Below are 26905 nucleotides of genomic sequence, written 5' to 3' on the forward strand. Positions count from 1 at the left end.
ACGCATGTAAACTGAGGGGCAGACGGAGAGCTCCCAGTTTGCCCAAGGCCATGTGAACACAGACCTGAGCAGCCTCTGTTGTCCTGCCTTCCTCATTCAATGGAAGGGCACTGGTAGATACTAGTGGGCACTTTGATTTAAAGATCTCAGGCCAATTAGGTTCTCAATTGGAATATTAAAAATTGTTTTATGTAGTTTATTTTTTTTATTTTTAAATTTGTTTTGAGATGGAGTCTTGCTCTGTTGCCTATTCTAGAATCCAGTGGTGCGATCTCACCTCCTGGCAACCTCCACCTCCCGAGTTCAAGCAATTCTCCTGCCTCAGCCTCCCGAGTAGCTGAGATTCTAGGCACGCACCACCAAGCTTGGCTATTTTTGTGTGTGTGTGTTTTCAGTAGAGACGGGATTTCTCCATGTTGGCCAGGCTGCTCTCGAACTCCTGACCTCAGGTGATCTGCCCACCTCAGCCTCCCAAAGTGCTGAGATTACAAGTGTGAGCCACCATGCCCTGCCATTTCGTGTAGTTTAATTGTCTGTACACTGTAAAGCCAGGGTAATGATTGGCCTCATGGGTCATGTGCACTTGCCTACAGGGAAAGTAGGCTTTGTTTTCTTCTAGAAGCTTCTTGCAGAATTAGCTCTTGTCTTCTGAGTATATATATTTTGCTCTAACTACTTCCCAGGATTTAAAAATGTGTATGTACATAGTGGGTGGGGGAGTGAAGATAGGGGATGCTGTAAAACAATCTAGCATGTGAGTAACTCCTCTAATACACTTGTTCTGACCAGCCTATTGGAGGATGAGCATGAGTCTGCCACAATTAAATACATGCAGATTTTGCTAGACAGTTGTAGAGGGTGGATTGTTATGAATCAAGCCATATTTTAAATGATTCCAGTGATGCAGATGAGTTTGACATCTGCAGTGAATGATTTGACAATCTAAGGAAATCTAAATCCCTTCCCTCTCTCTCCTTTTCTTTTTCATGTAAAAGCTCTTTTTCATGTCTTGGGTGACCTTAGGAAGATAAGCCTTCTGTATCAGCTCTGCCAGTCAATAGTACATGACCTTGAATGAGTACCTGATGGTGCCTAGCTCTAGTTGCTTCAACTGTAAAATGGGCATAGCCAGCCTTATCTGGCAGGTTTGTCTTGAGGATTAAACAAGCCAGTGTGCATGCAGCACTGGGCAGATTTTGGCAGAGGGCGGGCTTTTAGCCTTCACACGGGAACCTTCTGTCGGATGGTGGGGAGAGCCATGAAAACAGTAAAATACAGAACCGTGGGTGAGTGTGAATCCAGGCAGGTACAGGCAGAGGCTGTGGGACCACTGGGGAGGGAAGCCCACCTTTGTGGAGTTGTTAAGGAGAAGTCGGAGGTGGGGATGTTTGAAGTGGGTTTTACAGAGAAAGTAGGAGTTGTTTGCTCATTTATGTATACCTCACTCTATTCCAAATAAAGATTTGAGATCATATACATTCTACATTAAGGTAAAATAAATTTAGTGAGGAAATAATACAAAGGAAAATAAGATGGGAAACTAAAATAAAGCCATGGACAGATTAGGACATAAACCTGCTAGAGGTGATGAACAGATTTGGCACTACACTTCCTAACAATGAAAACAAAAAGGGAACATGATCGATTGGTGGTTCTTGGTCATCATGTCCACAGGATTAAAAATGCACCCAGTGCCCGGGATGTGCACAGCTTTCCCTGGGGCTGAGCCCTAAGATACATTTTCCCCATGACTCCACAACAAGGGGACTCTGTGTGACATGGTCCTGAGCAACACTGCTGCACTAACCATGTTGTTCCAGTGTGATTGCTTCTGAGGAGACTGTGCCAGGCAAGGAACACTGTTCTTGGCAGAGAGGACAGTATGAGTCCAGCTTCACGTGGAGGGAATGTCTGCAGGCCTGTTGTCAGTGTGGCTCTTAGACCATGTGGCAGTGGGGCTTCTGGGTACCTATGGAAGCGGTTTTGGGGTGAGTGGCATTGCACCAGGTGGGGGGCCACAGGAAAAGCAATGCTGGGGTGTGGAAGACTCACTTTGCAGAATGCCAGGGCCAACCCTGTTAGGACATGACAGGAATCAGGGCTTCTGTGGCCCTTGCAGTTAGGGCCATTTGTAACTGGATCGGGGACTGAGAAGGTGGGGCCTTGCAGTGCAGGAAGCATGATTGGCTGGGCTGCCTGCCGGTCTTGGGCCCCAGAGGCTGGTCACCTTTATAAAGACATTGCAAGACTTTTTCGCCTGTGAAATTTAAAGCAACAATAACAACACATACTCCGCAGCCTGTCAGGAAGCCATGTGAGAAAGCTGAGCTGCTCCACTGTCAGAGCCTCATATTTTGGGGTTTTTGTCTGTTCTATTTTTGAGGCTAGTAAGTTGGTTTCCTGTTTGTTGCAGAATGGGTGGTTGTTGCTGTCTGTGCCTGCCCCGGCTTTGGCCAGGCCTGGAGGGAGGTGGCCTCACCAGCCCAGGCCCATCCTTCTGCCTTGGACCAGTTCCCTTCTGTACAAATGCCAAAGAGGAACCCAGCATTGCCAGGGGCAAGGAGTGGGGGCACCATGCCAGCTGCTTCCTAGGGTGCCTGAGCGTGTTTGAAGTCATCATACTCATTCTGGCAACACCTCTCTCTGGGAAGACTAGCTTCATGTCACAAAAAGTGGACATATTTTATACTCAAAGGTCAAATTAGCGACTCAGTAAGAGCAGGGGGATGGGACTGGAAGAAAGAACCATCTGTCATTGTAAGGACGGAAGGGAGGAAGAGAGAAAAACCCATGTTAATTGATACTTGCTATGTGACTGTCATTTTCACAATTTGTATCTCATTTAATTGTTATATATCATTCCCATTTTACAGGTAAGAAGCCTGAGGCTCAGAAACAGTAAGTCGACTAGAATCATTTGCTCAGGATGTTGGCACTTTGACAATGCCTTGGAGAGCAAGTTCAGCATTCCTCTCCTATTCCCACCGTCCATCACCTTTTTATTGAAGATTAAAGCTGAAAAAAAGAAAAAAGCTTGGGGCCAGGGGCAATGATTCATGCCAGTAATCCCAGCATTTTAGGAGGCTGAGGTAGGAGGATTTCTTGAGCCCAGGAGTTCGAGACTAGCCTGGGCAATATCAGGAGACCCCCATCTCTATGAAAAATAAAAAGTTAGCCAGGTGTGGTGACACATGCCTGTGGTCCCAGCTACTCAGGGGGCTGAGTCAGGAGGATCTCTTGAGCCCAGGAGGTCGAGACTGCAGTGAATTGAGATGGCGTCACTGCATACCAGCCTGGGCAACAGAGCAAGACTCTGTCTCCAAAAACAAAAAGCTTGGGAAAACTACCAAAGCTAGGTAGTAGCTGAGTCTGAAAGTTACTTAACTAGTGGTTTCTAGTCTACTGCTTTTCCAAACTGCCTTAGATGCTTTCTAAACTGGCAGGGACATGATACCAGTCCGGCGTTGAGCAGAGTTTGAACTCGTGGCTAGGCAAGCCAGGCCCAGCCGCCAAGGCATTTACATTTGGACACCTTGCTTCTCTCCCAGAGCAGCTGGATAGTGCCATCCCAGTAGGACCTGTGGGCCTAGGGGTATGCCTCTCCCCCACACCCCACTCCTTGACATAGCAGCTCCAGATCCTGCAATTCCCTCATTGTCTTTTGGGGTCAAAGCAATGAAGCCCCTTCTAAAAGCATTGGTCTGTTTCATTGGCTGATTATTTCCTCTCATCAGTGGTTTTTGGTGGATTCAACCTGCTCCTGGACCCCTAGGGGCATTATTATAAGGAGAACTGATAACTATTTTCACATGTGTATTTTCTGAATCAACAGATGCTAAAAGTATCAGTAATTTCTTGTAAGAGTCTTAAAATGCCTAAGGCTGGAACTACTACCTGGAGGCATTCTCAGGTCTTAGTAGCTCTTCTCAAATGATTAGTATTCCCAATTAACTCAACCTAGGGCTGGGTGAAGGAGGGAATAGAGAGATAAGAAAACCCATCAGCCTGGGTGGCTTGGCCTTGAGGAACCTTGGAAAGGGAAGAAGGGAGGACTTACCTGGGGCAAGAGAGGGGGGTGTTGCTCTTACACGGTCTCTTTGCTACTCCCTCAACCTTAATAATATCCTCACCTAACCTCTTCCTGCCAGGGACCTCTCTTCCTTCCAGGCTCAGCACTGAGGGCCCTTCGGCAAAAAGCCTTGCATCTTCTCTTCTGGGCCCTAATAAGCCCTCGGTTACACTGCCTGTCTTCTGACCTCCCTTCATCGTACCTGCTTTTAAGTCCTTTGTGACTTTATTTAACTCCACTTAGTAATTGTAGCTCCTTGCGGGTAAATGATAGCATTAATTATAGTTTGTTCTCTGCGCAGTCATGGTTCAGGGCCAGATAATGTAGACGAAAGGGAGGGAGGGAGTTTAGGTAGGCAGGTAGTGAATTCCTTCCTTTGTCTCAGGGTAATAGGCCCTGTCTGGAACATCATGGGAGAAGCAGGAAGGGCATATCCTAGCCCATCTCTATGTGGGAGGCATCTGATCACTTGCATTTCTGATACCCTTGGTACTTTGCATATATAGTGAAAGGGGCACCTGCACTGCTTTTGCATTTTCTATATCAAGGGGACTTCCCACATCCTCTATCACTGGACACATTTGAGGTCCCTGCTAACTTCTGAGCCTTCCCTTCTGTTTCATTTTCTGTTGCTGGCTTAACAGACTACCCTCAAACTTTGTAGCTTAAAATCATGATTTATTATTTCTCACAATTCTGGCTGGGTGGTTCTCTGCTGGTCTTGGCCGGGCTCACCCCCGCAGCTGCATTCAGCTGGTGGTGGGGCTGAGCTGGGAGGTCCAAAAGAGCCTCCCTCACATCGAGGGGCCTGGTGCCAGCTCTCGACTGGACCAGCCTGGTTCTCCTCTGCACGACCCCTCGTCCTCCAGTGGGCCCGACCCAGCTCCTCCATGGCGTGGCAGGTTCAGGACTCCAGGAATGTGGAAGCAAGCCTGCCATGCCTCTTAAGGCAGAGGCCAGAACTGGTGCAGTATCCCTTCTGCCACATCCTTTGGACCAAAGGAAAAATCAAGGACAGCCAGATTCAGGGGAGGGAGAAATAGACTCAACCCCTGATGAAAGGAGGGGCAAAGTCAGATTGCAAAGGGCCTGGGACAGTTTAGCAATTGTTTACTATATCCTCTTTTATTTACTATGAAAGATAAAATCCTGCTTTTGGAAACCTTCGTGAAATGGCTTCTAAGGAAGCATTCTGAACTTGGCATGGACAGGAAGTTCAGCAATTGAAGCTCTGGTCCCTGCCTGCCCCAAAGCCCAGGAAGAGGCCGATTTCGGAGTAGAGTTGGGGAAGGCTGCTCCTAGGGATGTGGGCATCACCGTTTTGATTGGACTGAGTAATCCTGTCTCTCTGGATCTGAGTCAGCATAGTGTGCAGCTCCTCAGGCACCAGGCAGATCCTGCTGCATTTTTCCCTGGGGCCCCTGTGAACATCATTCCCTCTGTGAAAAGAGACTTGTATGCTTGGGGTGTGGGATGGGGGTGGTCATTTTTAACATGCATTTTTTGAACTAAAAGTGCTTTAAAACTCTCCTTTCTGAGTGTAGACATTAGGATTTTTTTGATCTCATGCAACTAAGAAACTCATTCTTGGTAACTTTTTTTAAAAAAGAGGAAATGTATTAAAGGGAAATGAGAATCTAATGGGATTGATGGGAGCTGAAGAATTAGGCCAGGAGAGAGCAAGAAGCAAGACAATTTACGAGCTAGAAACACACATTTATAGTCTGGGGAAGTGCTGATAAGCATAAGACTAGCACTGCAGGAACACTGGGGCTGGTGTGACTTTGTCAGCCTGAGGGAGCTGGGGACATTTCAAAGAGTTGGCAGTGTTGAACTCAGAGGACAGCAGGGAACAGCATTCTAGGCTGGTGGAATAGCATTTGCAAAAGTGCTGAAGTTTGAAATAAGACAGCATGTTTAAGGAACCACAAACAGTTCTAGGTGGAATAGCATTTGCAAAGGCACTGAAGTTTGAAATAAGACAGCATGTTTAAGGAACCACAAATAGTTCTAGGGCGAATGTCAGGAGAAATCTAGGAGAGAGGTGAAAAATGAACCTGGGGAGGGAGGCAGACAGCAGACAATGGAAGGGCTCACATGCCTACTGAGGAGTTAGGATTATATCTTAGAGGACAGGGTTTCCCAAACTGGGTTCCTAGAATCTAGTGGCCTGAGAGGCATTAACAGATGTCCTTTGAATAAAAGATTTCATGACTAAATAAGTGTAGGAAATACACAAATTATTTTGTGTTGTGTTTCCCTTTTGGAAGATCATCAGGATATTAAGGGCTCTGAGAAGTTCTGCAGTAAAGAAAAGGAGGGAGGAGACAAGTCAGGAGGCTGAAGTGATGCTCCAGGTGAGAGATGCTATGTGCTCTCTGTCCGTGGGGTTAGAAAGGGAGGAATTTCTTCATGCCAACATCAGGGTAGACATAACCCAACTCTACATGATAGTACAAGAGTCAAGCACTAATTATTTTGAAGGAGCCCCATCAGAAACAGGGAGCTGAGTTGTAAATCCACTAGAAAGGAAGGTAGCTCATGTAGAAAGTGAGCTCTATGACAAAATGCTAACTTTTTTTTTTTTTTTTTAAAGACAGAGTCTTGCTCTGTTGCCAGGCTGGAGTGCGGTGGTGCAATCCCAGCTCGCTTCAACTTCCGCCTCCCGGGTTCAAGCGATTCCCCTGCCTCAGCCTCCAGAGTAGCTGGGACTACAGGCACCATGCCTGGCTAATTTTTTATATTTTAGTAGAGACAGGGTTTCACCATGTTGCCCAGGATGGTCTCGATCTCCTGACCTTGTGATCCACCCGCCTCAGCCTCCCAAAGTTCTGGGATTACAGGCGTGAGCCACCGTGCCTGACCTAATTTTTTCAAACCAACTCAAGTATTTCTAGATTTGTTTTCATGACAAGCCCTCAGTTCCCTTTGCTTTTGCTGAATATGCTGGCTTTTCCAGACTTGGGACTTTTGCTGTCGTGGTAGAAGGTCTCTGCCTTCTTGGTTCTAGAAGTACAAAATATTTCCCCTCCTCCTACCAGAAATTCTCCATCATTTTTTTAAATAAGAAGAAGCACATAATTTAAAAGCCATCTTTGCTCCCTCCTCTCAGAAGGAGGGAAGGGAAACGTTTCCTGGAGGAATTCTTCTTAGGCAGAGAAACAGAATTTAAGCCAGGACTGCTGGGGTGGAGGCTTATAGCCTGAAGCTCACATACTGTGCTCTGCTCTCTGTGAGGCTCCAAACCCTGCAACCTGAGGTCTTCAGCACAGATAATGAGGGCTCAGGGGAGCAACCGTAGCTGGGCCCTGGCTTAAAATGAGCAGGAGCTTCCTGGAGCATAAGCTCCTTAGCTTCGTGCTGGACTGGGAGATGTGTTCAGCCAGGTGCGGGGCCTGGGAGTAGACCCACCGTCTTCCTTGATGGTGGACACGCCGTATTTCTACAAAGACACCTTGAGGAGGCCCTTCACAGAGGATGCCAGGGAGGGAGGACTCTGAGTGACAAAGAAAGGGGCTCATTTGACAGGGACGTTTTTGCCATGGCCATCACACTCACACTAGGGAAAAAAGGGAGAGGAAGACTTTTTCCATCAGTTTCACAATGTAGCTTCTGGATCAACAGGAGAGAGAAAAGAAAGGACAGAAACTAGTGCCTTTTGAGCACCTACTTTATGGCAGGAACTTGAAGCTTGCATGGGTTCAAGTTCATCCACATGAGTACAGTGATCCTCAGTGCCAGCCTATGAAGTACTTACTGATAATAATTCTAGGGAGAAGGATGGTATATGCTACTGTGTTTTTTAAAAAATCTAACTGTTTTATTAAGTATAAAATAACATGTTTATTGTAGAATATCTAGAAAATACAGAGAAGTACCAAGAATAAAATAAAAAATGCTGATGCCTGGCAAGGTAAATTACCTGCTCAAGATAATGATGGAGCACGCTCCATCATTTGAACTAGAGAGGGGCACCAGCATTTGCCAAACTCCTCTTCTCACCCACTCAATCACTCAGCCAACACAAATCGAGTGCCTTCTGTAATCACAGAATACCAGATCTATGCAGCATCTAGTTTAACCCTCATTTTACAAAAAGAAAAGAATCGACCAGGAGGTAGTTAGTGGCAAGGCTGGGATTTGATCTCTGGGCAAGGCTGCCTTGTTCTTTGTCCTCATATAGTTCTCTATCCTCTGCTGCTTTCTCCAGGCCCCGAGGAACAGAGCTGGAGCTGTCCTGGGGTGTCATGTGGTCCTGGCAGATGGCAGTGGGATCAATCATAGCTGATCAAAATTCTACTTGATTTGATTTTTGCTCACGGAGAATTAGGTGGGGAATGGAGATTCCAGACAGTGTTCAGAGGTGCTTTAAGGGTTTAACATTTTTGCCCTAGAAAGGCTCGAATGAACTCTATAGTGCTGGATCAGAGTGAAAGATATCATGTATTTTTAATATATGTACAGATAGATACAGAAGTAGAGATATGCATGGATTAGTAAACACACATTTATTTTCCAGTTCTGTCCGCTGAAAGGGCCTAGAACCGATAATACCCTAATAGAAGTGAGCACACTCACTGCCCAGATCTTAGTCTCTAAAGACCATTCTCTAATAAAAAGAACCGGAACTCCTTGGAGAAGTGACTGATTCCAGGCCTGCACAGGGAAAAACAAAAAGCAAGCAAACAAAAAAAGAGCCTGAAACATTTTGTAGTTCCAGAAATTAAGGAAGTGTTTAAAAACAAAAAACAAAGCAAGACAAATAAAAGATGGTAGTATGTCTAAAGGACCCAGGAGCCAACCAGAAAGCTCTCAATAGCCCAAACTAGAAGAATTTGAGCAACAAAATGAATAATGATAGTATTGAACTATAACCCAAAGAATCTGACCACATTTGTTGTAAATAAATAATTGAATAAATAAATAAATAGGGAAGAAGGCACAGATCTTGTTTACAGGAGAATTCTAGATATGTACTACTCCCCTTCCAGCAGATGGAGCTTAAATTCCCTCCGCTGGAGTGTGGGCTAGACTTAGTGACTCACTTCCAAATAATAGAGTATGGCAAGGGAAAGATAGTAACTTCACAGTTAATAAACCTGGCAGACATCTCCTTAACCAAGTGATCAAGGTTAACATCACCAGTAATGCACCTTGTTGGTATTATGTGACCTCAGAAATGAAGAGAAGGGCATTTCACTTCTGTGGCATTCCCCCCAAAACCCAAAGCCCCTGTTTAATCATGAGAAAACATCACACAAATCCAAATTGAGGGACATTCTACAAAATACTGTACCAGGACTCTTCAAAAATATCATGATCATGAAAAGGAAAGGCTAAAATCGATCACTGACCAGAGGACAGTTAAGGAGATGTGACATCTAAATGCAACGTCAGATCCTGGATTAGATACTGGAAGACAAAAAGGACAGTCAAGAAAACATTGGTGAAATCCAAATAAAGTCTAGAGTTTAGTTCGTTGTATTGTACCAGTGTTAATTTCTTAGTTTAGCTGGGCATGATAGCACATGCCTATATAGTCTTAGGTCTGTTTGAGGTTATAGTAAGCTATGATTGTGCCACTACACTCCAGCCTGGGCAACAGAAGCAAGACCCTGTCTCTAAATAAATAAATAAATAAATAAATAAATAAATTTATTAGTTTTGAGAACTGTGCCATGGTTATGGAGGATGTTAACATTAGAGGAAACTGTTTGAAGGGTATATGGAAACTCTGCGCTATCTGTGTAATTTTCCTGTAATTCTAGCATTATTGCAAAATTAAAAGTTAAAAAATTCTTCCCTAGCAATGGACAAAATAAATAGAAAATAAAGAAAGAAATTTAAAAAGCCTAATAAACATGGGAAAAGTTTAGTTTGCCTAGTAATAAAAAAGGCAAGTTACAATAATGAGATAACCATTTTTTACCAACCAAATTGGCAATTTTTAAAAATAAAAACCAAATACTTAGTTTTTTGGGGTTTTTTTCTGTAGGGTGTGAGGACCCAGTCATGCTAAACAACCCCTTTTAAGAGCACAAATTGCTTCAAATATCCAAAGGGCATTTTGGCAGTATAAGAGCAAATAGTTCTACATTTTTACCTATAAGTACCCCTTTCAAGAATTTATACTATAAATAATAAACAAGAATTTATTAAAATAATCACTGATATGGATAAGGATCTAATATGGTTTGGCTCTGTGTCCCCACTCAAACTCACCTTGAATTTTAATAATCCTCACCTGTCAAGGGTGGGGCCACGTGGAGATAATTGAATCACGGGGGCAGTTTCCCCCATACTGTTCTTGTGATAGTGAATAAGTCTCCCAAGATCTGATGGTTTTATAGATGGGAGTTCCCCTGCACAAACTCTCTTGCCTGCTGCCATGTAAGACGTCCCATTGCTCTTCCTTCATCTTCTGCCATGATTGTAAGGCATCCCCAGCCATGTGGAACTAAGTCCATTAAACCTCTTTCCTTTATAAATTACCCAGTGTTGGGTATGTCTTTATTAGCAGCATGAGAACAGACTAATACAGGTTTACTTACAAGGATGCTCTTCACTGTATTATTTGCAATATTAACAGATTGGAAACAATCTAAATACACAAGAATGTGGGAATTGGTTCTGTAAGTTATGGTAGGTACATCTATGCAGTTATAAATGTGTATATAAAAATATTTAAGTGACAAATGCAAAACATGTTTATAAGAGTATTTTCTGAGTGGTTGGATTACCAGTAATTATTATTTTCTTCTTTGTGCATTTCTACATTTTTCAAATTTTCTATGCTGATATTTCTTGCTCAAAGGGCCTATATGCTAAGCCCCTTCTGGGGGAGTCACAGTGCCTGTAGTTGACATAGTAAAAATTCTGAGTCCTTCCTTCAGGACAGAAATCTTTCTACTTTGGTAAACTGAAATATGTTTCCCTGAATATATTTCATCACATTTTTTTCTATTGCTTTATTCCCAGAATTATGCTTAGTGCATAGTAGACATTCAATATATATTCTGTGAATGAATTAATGCTTATGATGTGGTGGGAAAGGCATGGCCCCAGACCCTGGTTCACAGTGCAACCTCTTCCCACCTGTTCTAATAGCCTCTTCAGTGGATCAGCTTCTCTGCCTCTCTCTGTGTGACCCTAGGAACTTGTGTGGCACCAGTCATAGAAAGCTGAGCTCCAAGAAGTAGGCAGAAGAGTGAGGTAAACCAGATTAAGAGAAGGATCTTTGAAGCAATCAGAGAACCAGGCTTGAGCCACTAGTAGTGCTCTGCAGATAGAGATCATCCCTGATGAGACAGGGGGAGCCCAGAAAGTTGGCTTAGGTATCAGGAGCAATTGGCATTCTTGGGGTCAGACTGCATGGATGTCCCAGGAAGCCCCAGAAGGCAGCAGGTCCCAAGTTCCCAGAACCCAAAGTCTTTGTGGTGGCATGTGATTCTGAGTATGTCCACTGCTTCGTGGCACACAGGGTATGAGCCTCCCATGATAGCCCATTCCTGTGTGGGCTGATGCTACACTGATCATTAGCTTTCTAGGAGAGTGGCCCAATCATTCTTCCATATGGTGGCCATTCACATCGGAAAGAGCAGAATCCAGGATCCCCTGAACATTCTCCTCTGCCCACTATTCATCCCATTGCCCTTGAAGGATACAGCTTCCATCCCTGCAGGGCCCTGGGGGAAGCAAGCAATATATTCAAACACAGCTACTTTAAGTTACTCTGCATTTCTGGCTATGGTTCTGGAAGTTCTCCTTACTTTCTTTATTTTCTGTCCAGATGTCTTCAGTGTATGCAGTGAAGGTGGAGGGAAACTGTCATGTGTAGGTCTGAATGGCCATGGAAGGTGTCCTTTCTCTAAGTCAAGGTCATTGCTAGAGGGAAGGCCCCAACCAGGGCAGCTCCTGTGAGGCTGCCCCACCTCCTGCTTGGCTGCCCCACCTCCTGCTCACTGGTCTCCAGCTGTTTCCATGCTCCTTGGCCTTTTGTGGCCGTGGGGAAGGCAGGTTTCAGGACGGTGGCAGCTAAGTGTTTTGCCCTTAATTTCGAGAGCCTCCTGCCTCCAACTATGAGTGCCTGCTCAGTATGGCAGGGGAAGGGAACCAGAGAGGGTCAGATGGTGACAGGCAGCACCACCATGGCTGGAGAAAGTCAGCATCCTAGAGAGAGAAGCTTGAAGGGAGGTTGATTTGCACATTCACTTGCCCACCCAACAGACATTTCCTGGTGCCTCCTAGGGCATAGTGTACCCAAGAGCAAGCCCTTTTGCCCTGCAGGAGCAAAAGCCTATCCTCTCCCAAGGACATAGCCCTGCCCCCTGGGCCAGAATCCCAGGCCTAAGAAGATGAAGCCGTGCCTCAGGGGAACATTCCCTGAACAACTTTATTTATGCTCAGTGTTGCCAGATCCTGGGCTACATGCTGGAGACAAAGATGATCGGAATAGCTCTTGCCTCAAGCAACTCAGGACCTGAGAAGTACAGGTGGATGACTAAATGATGACATGTTAGAGGGTTCATGGTAGATATTTGGGGTCATACAGAGTGGGAGGAACGGTCACTTCTGCTGGGTAGAAGTGTAGAGAGTGTATCTGGAAAGGCTTCATGGAGGAAGTGTTCCTTGAGCTGGGTCTGGAAGGCTGAGCAGGTGTTCCCAGGTGGTCTGAGGAGGGACATTGAGGACAGGGGTAAAGAAATGTGTTATGCCTGAGAAAAGCATAATGCATTGAGGAAACTGAAATTAGATTAGTAGGTGTGGAGTATGGGGTTTGGGGGTGGGGAGGGGAAATGTGTGGCTAGAGAGGTGAATAGGAGCCAAATCAGGAAATGACTTGTATGCCTGTTATACTGGCTAGGATTAGATTTTCTGCATATAACAACAAACTAAAATAACAGCGGATTAAACACATAAGAGTTTATTTTCCTCTCTCATAAAAGAACCAAAGGGAGCCAGGCTAGCCTTGGTATATGGTAGTGCCACAATATCAGCAGTATCCCAGGCACCTTCTCTCTTTGGCCCCTCCATCCATAGAGCATGATTTTCATTCTGAAGGTGACCTCATGTCTAACATGGCTGCTGGAGCACCAGCCATCATATCAATTTTATATAAAGAAACTAGAAAAAGGTGGAAAGGCCATGCAGCCATCTGTGCTCCTTTCAATTCGCCTTCTTGGTAGTTCCACCCAATGATTCACACTTACATCTTATTGATCAGGACTTGGTCATCTAAGCTGCAAGGAATGAGTGGAGGTGAGAGTTTGCAAAACAAAATGCTATGTTTCAGCAAAGTGCTAAGGGGTTAGAAGACACTTACCCAGCAAAGAAAGGAATGCAGTGTTCCGGGAATAAAAAGCAGCTAGTGCGCAAATATGCAGGTACAAAGGAGCCCAGGCTATTGAAGGAACAGTGAGCAGACCTGACTGGCTTGAGTGTAGACTCGTGTGTGTGTGTGTGTGTGTGTGTGTGTGTGTGTGTGTACACGTGTGTGTCTGTGCTGTGGGGAGAGAGTTATGGATGACTATGGATGACTACAGAGAGAGAGAATGGGGTTAGATGATGAGAGACCATGACTGCAGTGGTAGGGAGTTTGGACTTTATTCCACAGGAAAGGGTGAATTGTGCAAAGGCTTTTAGGAGGAAGGTTAATTAGATGTGGGTTTTTGGAAAATCAGTCTGTACACCAATGTGGGCAAGAAAATGGTGCAGGGGTTGGCAGTCAGAATGGATGCATCTTGTCTGTGGGGCCATGAGGGAGCATGTGATATGCTAGGACAAGTGTTAGGGACCAGGGAGATAAAGTTGGCTTGGTGGGAAGGGCCCAAGTGTGGAGGCCTGCAGATTTGCAGTGGGAAAAACAGGGAGTGGCTGAAGGTTTTGTAGTCAGAGAGTGATGTGTGTACTCACAGATAGTAAAGAGCTTCCTACGTAAGGATTCTCCCGTACCTTTGGCGGGAGGTGCTTGCTCTCACTCTTAGGGGAAGAAAAAAGGAAACTCACATTTAATCCTCACATTCCGTACACTAGATTTACCACCTCTTAACTTAGTTTGTACATCTGAAAACAGAAGCACAGAGGGATTAAGCAACATTTCCAAGGTTACATGGTATGTTAATCTGTTTGTGTTGCTATAAAGTAATACGTGAGGCTGGGTAATTTATACAGAAAAGAGGTGTATTTGTCTCATGGTTCTGCAGGCTATGCAAGAAACATGGTACCAGCGCTGGCTCCTGGTGAGGGCTTCAGGCTGCTTCCACTCATGGTAGAGGGCAAAGAGGAGCTGGCATGTTCAGAGATCCCATGGTGTGAGAGGAAGCAAGAGAGAGAGGGGAGGTGCCAAACTCCTTTTGACAACCAGCTCTTGAGGGATTGATTACCAAGCCATTCATGAGGGATCTACCCCATGACCCAAACACCTCCCACTAGGCCTTCCCTCCACCGCTGGGATCCAATTTCAGCATGAGATTTGGGGTAATGAACATCCAAACCACAGCACACAGTTAGGAAGTGGCAGAGCCAGAGAAGCCAGTTCCACCAGCCTCTCTGATCCTAGAGTCAGAAAGTAGCACCTGACCCCGTTTTGTAAACGAGTTGCTTTTACTCCATGGGATTATCTTGTTTGACATGGCATAGGAATTGACCTGCCTGTTACGTGTGATCCTGTCTGATGACAAGTTGTCTATGCATAAGCTTCTTTTATGTGTACTTATTTAAATGCGGCCCTGATGAGTCTGTCGAGGAGGTAGAATGACAGAAGAGGGAGGGCAGGGCATGGCGCAACTGTCTGGTCCCAACCCAGCCGGTGACTACATTGTTGACCAAGGTCTGAGTTCTCTACTTCCTGTTTAGAGTTTCTTCCTCACGGAACTAGAGGGCTCAGACTAGATCAATAGCTCTCACATAGTCTGTGTGCCCCATCCTGGCGATTCATGCCACACTAGCCTATCACCTAGACTAGTATTTATTTACATTCTTTAAATATGTTTACGTTGATTTAATTTGTTTACTTAGCTTTGACCTAAACAATATGGTCTGCAAAATTATGAGCTTGATTTTAATTTTCTGTAGGTCATTTTAAATTTTCTGCAGGTCATATTAAAATAAACTCATAACCATCACTTCTTAGCATTCTGGGTAAGATCAAGTGTAAAAGAAACTCACAGCTGCAAATAAAATGCTAAAATTGGTCTTCATGACAATGGTAGCTCACAAATGTTGAACTCATGCCTTGTACGCATATGAACTCATGTCCCCTCCTCAGTCACTTTGCGAGGCAGATGCTTTATTATCCCCATTTTACAGATGAGGAAACTGAAGCATGAAGTGGTTACATAACATGCCCACAATCGTGTGGCTACATCCACCTAAAACAGTCTTGTTTTAGGTAAGTGCCCCCCACTTTGGCTCCATCTGAGGTGCCACAATTCTACACCTACCTCCGCTGCTGCAGCTGTGGTCACATGAGCTGTGAGATGAACAGACCAGCCATGACCTTGGTCCAGGGAAGATGGCGGTATCCAAGGAGGGTGCCTGCAGCTGCCGTGAGGAGCAGGTGAGGAGTGCACAGGGTCATCCTGACTCACTGGGTACCTGGAGGGACGAGGAGCCGGGGGGCAAGGTGGCTGCAGGCTTGAGCTCTCACGTTCCCTGGAGCTGGGAAGAACCACAGACAGAAATGACACAGGGATGGCGGGGGATGTAGGATTTGGCCTCAGTGGGAAGAAAGCTGGGCTCAGCTACCAAGCAAGTTGAGAAGGAGGAATGAGTTGAGAAGGTCATGCAGCTGGCTGACATGGCCCCTCCTTTCCACGGGGATGTTCCTAGGCACTTATTTGAAGTTTTCCTTATTCCATTAAGCATTCATTCCTAGCAGAAGGATTTACACCATTCCCAGCTTTCTTCAAATTTTGCTCTCCTAGATGAGATACGATATGGAGAAATCCACGGGCCAGGGCACTGATTACCTGGACCACATCCCAGGACTGCTAGCGGGACGCCTGTGACTAACCTGTGCTGCTCTGTAGCAAATGGGCTTGGCTGGGTCCCAGAGCGCATCAGAGAGCAGACTCCAGGGTGCTTTGATCCCTGCTGGGAGGGAGAACAGCCTGAGATCTTTCTCCTGCTCGGGCCTCTCTCTCCCTCCTTCCTCGGGACCCCTGGCTCCTGACCTTCTGCTAGGGGCCATTGGCTGGGTGGCCTTGGGTGGCCACTTTGCCTCTCTAAGCCTGTGCTCATCTGGATGCAGCCCAGACTGGCTCCTGCTGATTCTGAGGAGTCCTCTAAGGGGTCTTACAGATGCCCACAAACAGGACCATTAGCCGCAGTGACCACGGGCGTCTGCTCCCCTCCTGCTTTCCTGCACTGGCTCCCACCAAGGCCCATTACTGCCCTGGAAGCTGCTGCTCCCCACTGTCGGGAGGTGGCCACTCTTTGCAGTGGGTTGTCCAGATAGTCTCAAACCTCCAGTCCTCAGGCCCAGGGCAGTTCTGACTCTGGACAGAGGTGGGAGGCTGGGTAGACAGAGGGTGGCACCAGGTCACCCGAGCCCCAGAAGTCTGAGCCCAGAAGTCTGAGACCAGCCTAGGCAACATAGTGAGACCCCATCTCTACAAAAAAAAAAAAAAAAAAAAAAAAAAAAAATTTTAGTTAGCTGGGCTTGGTGCTGCACACCTATAGTCCCAGTGATTTGGGAGGGTCACTGGAGCTCAGGAGTTTGAGGCTGCAGTGAGCTATGATCGTGCTACTGCACTCCAGCCTGGGCAACAGAGCAAAATCCTGTTTTAAAAAAAAAAAGAAAGGAAAGGAAAGGAAGAAGGGAAAGAAGGAAAGAGAGAGAAAAGAAAAAGAGAAAATCACCTTGCATGTGAATGAAGCCATGTAAAAATTCATCAGCTATGTGCATGGAAGGGGCATAAGTATTAAGGAGGTGGTATGCCCAGATCGGCATTGTCCAGTGTGGTAGTTGCTGGAAATGTAACTGGTACAACTGAGGAACTGAACTTGTAGTTTTCATTTACATTTACATGTAAAAGCTAAAGCAGTATAGAATATGTTTCCATTACACACAGTTGCACTGTTTGGGAAGTACTGCAGTTCATTTTCACCTTTGCGTCCCATCAGATACTCTTGCAGCGTAGTGCATGCATCAGACACAGGCGTTATTTTAGTACCTCATTCATAGTTTTTTATGTTTATTATTCAGTAAAATGATAGCATTTTGGAATATTGAATTAAAGGAAATATATTATAAAAATTATTTTCACCTGTATCTTTTTCCTTTTTTAATATGGCTACTAAGAAATTACATATGTAGGCTGGGTGCGGTGGCTCACTCCTGTAATCCCAGCACTTTGGGAGGCTGAGGTGGGCAGATCACTTGAGGTCAGGAGGTTGAGACCATCCTGGCCAATATGGTGAAACCCCGTGTCTACTAAAAATACAAAAATTAGCTGGACGTGGTGGTGTGCACCTGTAATCCTAGCTACAGGGGAGTCTGAGGCATGAGAATCGCTTGGACCCGGGAGGTAGAGGTTGCAGTGAGCTGAGATCCTTCCACTATACTGCAACCTGGGCAAGAGAGTGAGACCCTGTCTCAAAAAAAAAAAAGAAAAAAAAGAAAAAAAAGAAAGAAAATTACGTATGTAGCTTATATTATGTATTTTTTGGATGGTGTTGGCCTAGAACAGGGGTCAGCAAGCTTTCCTGGTAAGAGGCCAGGTGGTGGTAAATATTTCAGGCTTTGCTGGCTGTACAGTCTCACAACTACTTAATGCCGCCGCTGCAGGGCTGAAGCAGCCAGGGACAGTACATAAATGAATGGGTGTAGCTGTGTTGCCATAAAACTTTATTTACAGAAACAGGCAGCATATTAGATTTGGCTTGTGGGCTGTAGTTTGCAGACTCAGTCTAGAGTAACAGCAGCCAACCAGACATGGACTCTAAAATCAGAAGTGATGAGGAAGAAATGAGCAGCCTCAAGGCTGGGCTGAGAAGTGGGGCAGGCCCTGAGCAGAGGATAGGGTAAGAAAGGCCCTCTAGAAAGATCACAAGACAGGAAACTCACCTCTACCCAGTGCCTTCCTGGTGTGTGCCAGGCATTTTTCACCTGCTTCACCTCTATTGACTCCTGTCATCCTCAACAAGCCTGTATTAGGGTGGATGCAAGTATCATGAATGCTCCCGTTTTTTAGATGAGAAAACTGAGGCAATGTGGGGCCAGGTGACCTGCCTAGAACCGCAGTGTAAGCTGAGCCAGGATCCACACCCAGGCAGCCAGTCCTGACCCTCCATGCTGTGCCACCTCGCGTGTGCTGTCTTTTTTTCCCTCACTACATCTCCCAATACTCTTATGAGGTAGGGTTTAGTAACCTAATTTATTTTGTTTTGTTTTGAGACAGAGTTTCACTCGTGTTGTCCAGGCTGGAGTGCAGTGGCACGATCTCGGCTCACTGCAGCCTCCGTGCCTCTCAGGTTCAAGTGATTCTTCTGCCTCAGCCTCCTGAGTAACTTGGATTACAGGCATCCGCCACCACGCCCAGCTAATTTTGTATTTTTGGTAGAGATGGGGTTTCGCCGTGTGGCCAGGCTGGTCTCGAACTCCTGACTTCAGGTGATCCACCCGCCTTGGCCTCCCAAAGTGCTGGGATTACAGGTGTGAGCCATCGTGCCCAGCCCAGAGAAGATTTTTTCTATGTTCATATATAAATTGAGAGAAAATTAGCATCACAATTTGCATACAGCTTTATATTCTTGGTTTTGTCTCATTTAATATTATCATGGATAATTTCTCAGACAAATAAATATTTTCAAAGCCAGACATTTTAGTGACTTCTCAATATTCCATTTTATAGAGTTGTCAGAATTTATTTAACCACTATTCCTTGTTGGATGTTGAGGCCATTTCTAGTTTTTTCATTATGTTAAATAATACTATGATAAATATCTTTGTATGTAAATTTTTGGTCTGTTGCTTCTTTGATCTATCCTAAATCCCTATAAGTGGATTTATTTGCTGGAAGTATGTAAAATTCTGATGCAACCCTCCCCATTCCCTGCCTACTCAGTTGGTTTTAGGACTTTTTGGGACTGATCAGATGATGGGCAGAGAGGAAAACTGAAAACAACTTTTCTCATACAGAAGGGCCTGGAGGTATGGAAAGAAGAGAGAAGAGAACAGATCCCAGAGAGAAGAGGGGCTCAGAAGAGCTTGGCCAGAGAGGAGAGAGGGAACTAAAGAAGGAAGTCAGGGCAGGTTTGAGGAGGGGAAAGAGAGTGATTTGAGCAGCTTCTCTAAAAGAGAGAACTATGTCTAAAGGACCTTTTGGAAGAAGATTTTCCGTGACTTGTGCAGGACAGTCTCCCTTTGTTGCCCTCTTGGGAGATCTCAGTCAACAATTAACACTATTTTTCAAAACTTTGGGGAACTGGATTTGTGTTTCTTCTGGGTGTATCTGCATGTGGAGACAGGCATTTAGGTCCAGTTTCATTTAGATTATATGGTTTTGATAAAAATTTGTAAATTATCTGCCAGAAAAAAATAAAACGTAAAAACTCACATTCTCACCAGAAACCTGTTTTGTGGCTAATAATTGCAAAAGAGCATTTTCCTATGTAAACGGAGATGTGGTTGTAAGAAGACTACAGTAGAATTTACAAGGCTTGATGCTAGGCCAAGCTTTTCTCCTTAATTTACTTGAGTAAGTCATGGAAACTCTCCAGCCTCCACCCCATGGGGTGTGTAACCAGCTTGCCTGCCCCAGCCCCTCACGGTTTGGGGTGTTGCTCCTATACCCCAGAATATCCCTGAGTGCATAAGTGTAAGCTCCCCACCCACCTAGGCATAACAGCAGCGAGTCAAGAGCAATTGCTCTCCCTGTTCTGGGTCCCAGGACTCCTCTGGAGCAATGCTCTCCAGTAGAAACACAATGTAAGCTGCAATGTGAACCACACGTGTGAGTTTAAATGTTCTGGTAGCCACATTTAAAAAAGTAAAGAGAAACAGTTGAAACTAATTTTCATACTTTATTTTCTTTAACACAATATATCCAAAAGGTTATTTCAGCATGTAATCAATATTTAAAAATTAATAGCAGATTTTGCATTCTTTATTTTTTCATAATACATGTTAAAAATAAAGTGTGTGCTTAAACCTTACAATATGGCCTAGCCACATTTCAATAGCCACAAGTGGCTAGTGGCTTCCGTATCCTGTGGCCCTGCCCTAGGGCAGGGGAGGCGGAACCCTGGGCTTCCCCTAGGAACCCTGCTCTCCCTGGAAAGCACAGCTGCCTCTCTCCTGGCTATAGGTTCCCAGAGCAACTAGGCCTGATTCTGTCACGTGCCTGTCTGCCCCTCTGTAAACCCAGAATCCCCATCCTTCTTCCCTACCTACTCCCTACAGAGCCAGGCAGCTTTTCACTTTTAAAGTGTTTTACTTTGACTCCTGGAGACCCAAGAAGTCTGATTCTAAATCCACCCCCAGAAAATGGACAGTAGATAATACCACCCCCAGCTGCACCCTTTTTGGAAGAGTTTCCTTCCTCCATGATTTTGCTGCATGGCCACTTGTCCTAAGAGACCATTGCCAGAACAGCAACTCCATTGATTCTAGGGAGCAGCCTTACCTTTCTCCCGTTTTGAGCAGGGTTCAGCCCTCAAGAGGCCCTGGGTGATTTTCTGGCCCCTTCATTCTGAAAAAGAAATACCCATGAATGTCATCTCCAGCAAGACATCTCCTGTATGTATAAAATAAGGCTGGCGCTCTCAGAAAGTTTGGGGGAAAGATCTATGCGTGTGTGTGTGTGTGTGTGTGTGTGTGAAGGAGCACAGAGTATCTAGTGACAGGCAAGAGTGTCCTGGTAGCTGTGAGTTTGCCCGCACCCCTCCCATCACCCTGTGAACCCTCCGACCTGCGCCACCTTGCTTCCCTCCCTCCCACTCTCTTTTTGTTAAGTGGCACACGGAGATGTTATTTATTGTGGCATTCTGACAAATAAAAGCCATTCCTCTGATTTACAACCCTGCCACCCCCTCTCTTTGAGTCAGTGTGTGATTCATCTTTTTAATGTGATCCTTCCGAAGCGTGTGGCTCACTAGGGGAATGAATACGGAATGAGTCCTCTCTGCCAGCCTTCCTCCTCTGGCTTCTCACCACTCCTCCTGGCCCCAGCACCCACACCCAACAACAGTCTAGTCCGTGCCAGCCTCTGCTGAGGGCTTACCATGTTTCTCCTTTTCTCCTGTGATTCTGTCCCGTTGGTGACCCTGTACTCGGTTCCCAGGGGAACTTAGCAGGGGCCCTGAGGACAAGCACCCACCAGAGTCAGCTGCAGCCCCTAAGATTCCGTTTGGTTTGGGAGGAACCCAGGAACCCTGGAACCTGGTTTGGTTTCCAGGTTTGAAAACCACGGCCTTGGCACCCTGAAGCCGCTCTGCTGATCTAAAAAGGAGTGCCATTGACAGGGGGTGCGGGGGGAGTAAGGTGCTGTGGCCCCTACCCCAGCCTCCAGGCTCCTCCATTCTGACCTGGTCACATCATCTCCTAAGATTTTCCTTGCTTAACTCCTCATTCATTCATTCATTCATTCATTCATTCATTATATTGTGGTCTTAAACTCCTCCGTAGTCACTTTTCTTTTTGTAAAATTGTGGTATACATTATAAATTTACCATTTTGCCTTTTTTTTTTTTTTGAGACATAGTCTTGCTCTGTCACCCAGGCTGGAGTGCAATGGCTTGGTCTCAGCTCACTGCAACCTCCACCTCCCCAGTTCAAGTGATTCTCCTGCCTCAGCCTCCTGAGTAGCTGGGATTACAGGTGCCCATCACGCCTGGCTAATTTTTGTATTTTTAGTAGATACAGCGTTTCGCTATGTTGGCCAGGCTGGTCTTGAACTCCTGACCTCGTGTTCCACCTGCCTCAGCCTCCGAAAGTGCTGGGATTACAGGTATGAGCCACCATGCCCGGCCCCATTTAGCCATTTTTAAGCATACATTACAATGGCATATTCACATGATTATGTGACCATCACCGCCCTCCATCTCCAGAACTTATTTTGCCTCTCCAAACTGAAACCCTGTACCCATGAAACAGTGGCTCCCTTTCCCTTCTGCCCACAGCCCCTGGCAATCACCATTCAACTCTCTGTCTCTATGAATTTGACTACTCTAGGTACCTCACATAAGTGGAATACAGTATTTGTCCTTCTTTTCTGACTGGCGTATTTCTCTTAACGTAATGTCTTCAAGATTCACACGTGTTGTAGCACATGTCAGAAGTTCCTTCCTTTTCAAGGCTGAGTGCTATCCAGAGTATGCATATATCCATGTCACATTTGGTTGAACGATTCATCCATCAATGGTTGGATGCCTGGGTTGTTCTTGCCTTTTGACTATTGTGTCACACTCTTCTCCATCCTGGGCATTTCCCAGTGCCTAGAACATTCTTTCCTTTTGAGGGATTTCTGGTATGGGAGGAAGGCCCGCTCCTTATAATGCATAGAGATCACCTGGGAGCAGAGGAGAGACACCTTAGAACAGCAGGAGGTGACAGGAGAGCTGAAACTTGAAGAGCAACAAGTGACAGAAGGACATGGCAGCAAAAGAAATATCATGTGCAAATGCTCAGAGGCAAGAAAATCTTGGTTTCTTCCAAGCCTGCACGTAGCTAGGCCTGGCTACAGGCAAGGAGGCGTATTGAGGAGCAGTGGATATGGGGCCCATCGTTAAGGGCCGGAACACCTTTCTCTATCCTATTGACCCTGGGAAACCACAGTAGGGTTTTCAGGAGGCTTTAGAAGGCAGAAGAGCTCCTTCTGTGGCCATATGGAAGATGGTCTTCGAGTGAGAAAGACTCCAGCTAGGAGGCCAGAGGGAGGTTGTCGCCTCAGTCTAGTGAGAAACAGAGTCTGAACTATGGCAGTTGGCTAGAAGAGGCAGCCATTTCAAGAGCCCTTTAGGAAGTAGAATAGACAGGACCCAGGAGCCATTTGGAAGTGATGGACTCATTTCATTTCAGCAGCAATTATGGAGCTGGGCAAGGAGATCATTAAGAAATGGCATTTAGGGTTTAGTGTGGAATGAGCAGGAGGGAGGAGCTGGGAGTGACTCTGAGGCTTCTAACATGGACAGCATTGTACGTTGTCATGATGGTAACTTTCCCCACCTAGTTGTGTACACTCGTAGGATAGGGACCCCTTCAGGCATGGTCTGGTCCAAGCATGGATTTTACTCAAAAGGGAAGACAAGCTCAAAGAGGTGCTCAGTCCACCCAAATGCACACGGCCTTCTCCTTCCTCTGGTCAGCCAGCTATAAAGCCAAATGAAATTTCTCCACTTACTGCACAACCCTGTTTGTTTTAAGAGATTTTATTGCCAGTTACCACTGGGAGATCTAGAGACATTAACAAAATCACGAACAATGGGGGAACAAGAACTTGTAATTAAAATTCTCTGTTTTTGTTACTCCTGCTCTTCATTCAAGTGTCAGTGGAGCTAAGTCAGTAGTATTCTTTTCTTTCTCAAATGCTTGTCTTGGTGGCTTCTGGGGAAGCCGTTCCTGTTCTTGTCTCAGGAATCGGCCCCGCACTACCTTCTGTGCCTGGCTTAGCATAACCTTCCTCCTTGCTCACCAGAAGCCCCTAGGCGCATGTTTGTGAGATTTGACCTGGTTGCCAATCTGGGCTGTTCAGACTCCTGAGCCCTGGAGAGAAGCAGGTTGGCCTCCCTCGGGTCAGCTGGCACCTCCAGTTCGGTCCTGCATTTGTGTCTACTCACTGGTTTGAGCTCTGTGGGGCAGGAAGGTCCTGCCTTAACCTGTCCCCAGAGCCTCCTGCAGGGATGTCAAGGGGCCTGCTCCAATCTGGAAGTTTAGGAGGTGATCCCTGACCATGGCTGCTTTAAGACAGACAAGGAACATCCCCAGAATAAACCGGCAAAACCAACTCAGCCTCAGAACAATCCTTGCCCTGCCCTGCCCTGCTCCTGGCTCAGCACTCACCTGGCTCAGGTCTGACTTGTCTAGATTTGGCCATGGGTGTCCTGACTCTATTTCCTCCACTACCCCTTGGCCCTGGCTTTCAGCACCTGGTGCTCCCTTTGGCACATGACACCCCCTGCCCCCAGCCTTGGCAGAGTGGCCCAGGCCCCACCCCCATACCCACACAAATCCTACGACTGGCCCAGCTCTCTCCTCAGGGCAGTGGGCCTCTGCACAACGTGAGCTGGCTGTCGCCCACCTTGACCCCCACTTTGAGACCCTGAGTCTCTGCTTCCCAGTCTTTTTGGCTGTCCACTTTGGTTCTCTCCTCCCTGACCTGCAACCTCGTCCATAGCAAGGTTGGTTCTTCCCATCAGTGAAGCTGCCTGTCCTGGGCAATCTCTCCGTGATTTTGTCATTGTCATTTAATTTACCCCTTTTCAAACCCTGTGGGGGAGAGATCGTGATTTCCATGTGGAAGTCAGGGAAATGAGGTTTACAGAGACTAAGTTATTGCCTAAGAACACCCAGCCGGGGCGCACATCTGCATCTGTCTGACCCCAAAGCCTGTGCCCTTTCCCACTTTCTCCCCATGCAGCAAGCACCCAATTCTGGTCACCCTTCCTCGTAAGGAGGGGCTGGTACACACCTACATTGGCCAGGTGTGGTGGTACACACCTTTCATTCCCGCACTTTGGGAGGCCAAGGTGGGCAGGTCAGGAGGTTGAGACCAGCCTGGCCAATATGGCAAAAACCTATCTCTACTAAAAAATACAAAAATTAGCCAGGCATGATGGTTTATGCTTGTAATCCCAGCTACTCGGGAGGCTGAAGCAGGAGAATCGCTTGAACCCTGGAGGTGGAGGTTGCAATGAGCCAAAATCACGCCACTGCACTCCAGCCTGCTGGACAACAGAGTGAGACTCCATCTCAAAAGAAAAGAAAAGAAAAAGAAGGGGCTTCTGTCAACTTAATATTTTTTCATGAATATTTGCTGAGTACTATTCCATATATACTTTGCACATGTAACTCATTTAATCTCACAATAGCCCCTGTGATAGGCACTATCATGTCCCCATTTCCAGTTGAGAAAACTGAGTCACCAAGAGCAGTTTACCCAGGCTTCCCAAAGTAGAGAATGACAGAGTTGGGATCCATCCAGGTAGCCTGACTCCAAAGCCAGAACTTTAACTCCACTGCAGACACCACCCATTGGTGCAAGGAGAGCGTGCAGAGGTAGAGAACAGACAGATGCGCCTAGTTGGGGGGCAGCAGGAGGGGGTGGGAGGAGGACAAGTGATCCAGGCAGGTGGGCACCATCTGGGGTTGGAGGGTAGGAAGCAGCAAGCTGAGGCCTAGGCCCAAAGATGCAGGAGGAACTGATGGGCCCAGCTGCTGGCAGGAGGGTATGAGGTATGGAGTAGGCCCTCCAGCCACACTGGTCTCTCTACGTTCCTGCCTCCAGGCCATATGCATATGCTGTTTCCTCCACCGGTGATGCTCTTCCCTCAGATACGTGCCTGGCTTTCTCCCTCCCATCCTTCCTATCTCTGCCCAGATATCTCCTTCTTCCAGAGACCTTCCTTACCACCCGATGTAACATAGACCCCTCATCATGTTCCATCTCCTTTCCCTGTTGTAGTTTTCTGTTTACCGCTTACTGCCAGATGATACATATTAATTCACCTCCCCGCTAGTATAGAAGCTCCCAGGAGGACAGAGATTGGCCCGTTTTGCTCCCTGGGATTTTCCCAGCCACTAGGACAGTACCTGGCTCATAGTCCTGCCCAGTAAACATTATTTACGGAGGGAATGAATGAATGAAGCAAGAGCTCAGCCCCTAAAACTATGTCAGAGCGGGACCAACTGTCAGGCTGACCCGCCCCACCGCCAGCAACAAGATTGGATCCCTGAGCCTGGGGCGAGGCTGAGCCTGTACCTGGGGACCAGTGAGTCCCAGCTGCATTCCCAGGTATTCACTGTCATTTCAGGTGCTCTTATCAGGGACCCTTGGTAGCCAGAGGACAGTGATATGCCAAGCCGGGCAGGTTCATGGGGCTGGGTGATGAGTGTCAGGAACCCCACCACCAGGGCCTGGAGGGCCACCGGAACTACACTGAGACGCTGAGTTTCTGCACTACTACAGGAGAAAAGCGAGTTCTACTCTCTTGCTGTGTCGGATGGGGCCACTCAGGAGGTACCTTGTACTGCTGGGGCAGAGCAGATGCCATCCACTCAAACGCCAGGAAATGACAAGCACCCCCTCTGCTTGTCCCCTCTTCCTTCGTTCATTGCTGGAGGTAAGGAGAAAATCAACTTTTCAGTCAATGAAGTGAGTGCAACTAATGGCATCATCTGCTGTCTTTGAGCCTCTGCTGTGTTTACCAGAACAACACCCCCAGGAGGACAGGGATTTGGTTGGTTGTGCACAGTGACTGGCACATACTTGCTGCCAAGAACCCCTGCTGATTGAATAGATTTATTGAAAGTGTGATTTGGCAAGCTCCACCACACCCTGCATGAAGGACTCGGTAATCTGATGCATACCACTGTTCTGGGGCCACATACTACCTTTTACCAAGATTCCACCAGCAACCTCTCCTGCTGTCTTCCCAGAGGGCAAGGAGCTGGGTGGACTATTGTAGGGATTAAATGCATGACACGTGTGGGATATAGGAAAGCTCCTGATACTAAGAAGCCCCCAGCAGATGTTTGCTTTTACAACTGACGGCTACTGTTTCCATTTGACAGATGATGACAGGCTTGGTGAGGTCTAGCCGATGAACTCCCTTGACTTTTAACCCAAAGCTCTTTCCTCTGTACACACAGATAGTGAATGCATGTGAACTGTTATA

General features: G+C 46.5%; 1 protein-coding gene across 7 annotated transcripts in view; it reads left to right on the plus strand.

Annotated features, from left to right (window-relative positions):
• HIVEP3 (HIVEP zinc finger 3) overlaps positions 1-26905 on the plus strand; it is a 542129-nt gene that overhangs the window by 231951 nt on the left and 283273 nt on the right. The window lies entirely within an intron of this gene.

This window comes from Macaca fascicularis, chromosome 1, assembly GCF_037993035.2.
Source record: "Macaca fascicularis isolate 582-1 chromosome 1, T2T-MFA8v1.1".
Taxonomy (NCBI): domain Eukaryota; kingdom Metazoa; phylum Chordata; class Mammalia; order Primates; family Cercopithecidae; genus Macaca; species Macaca fascicularis.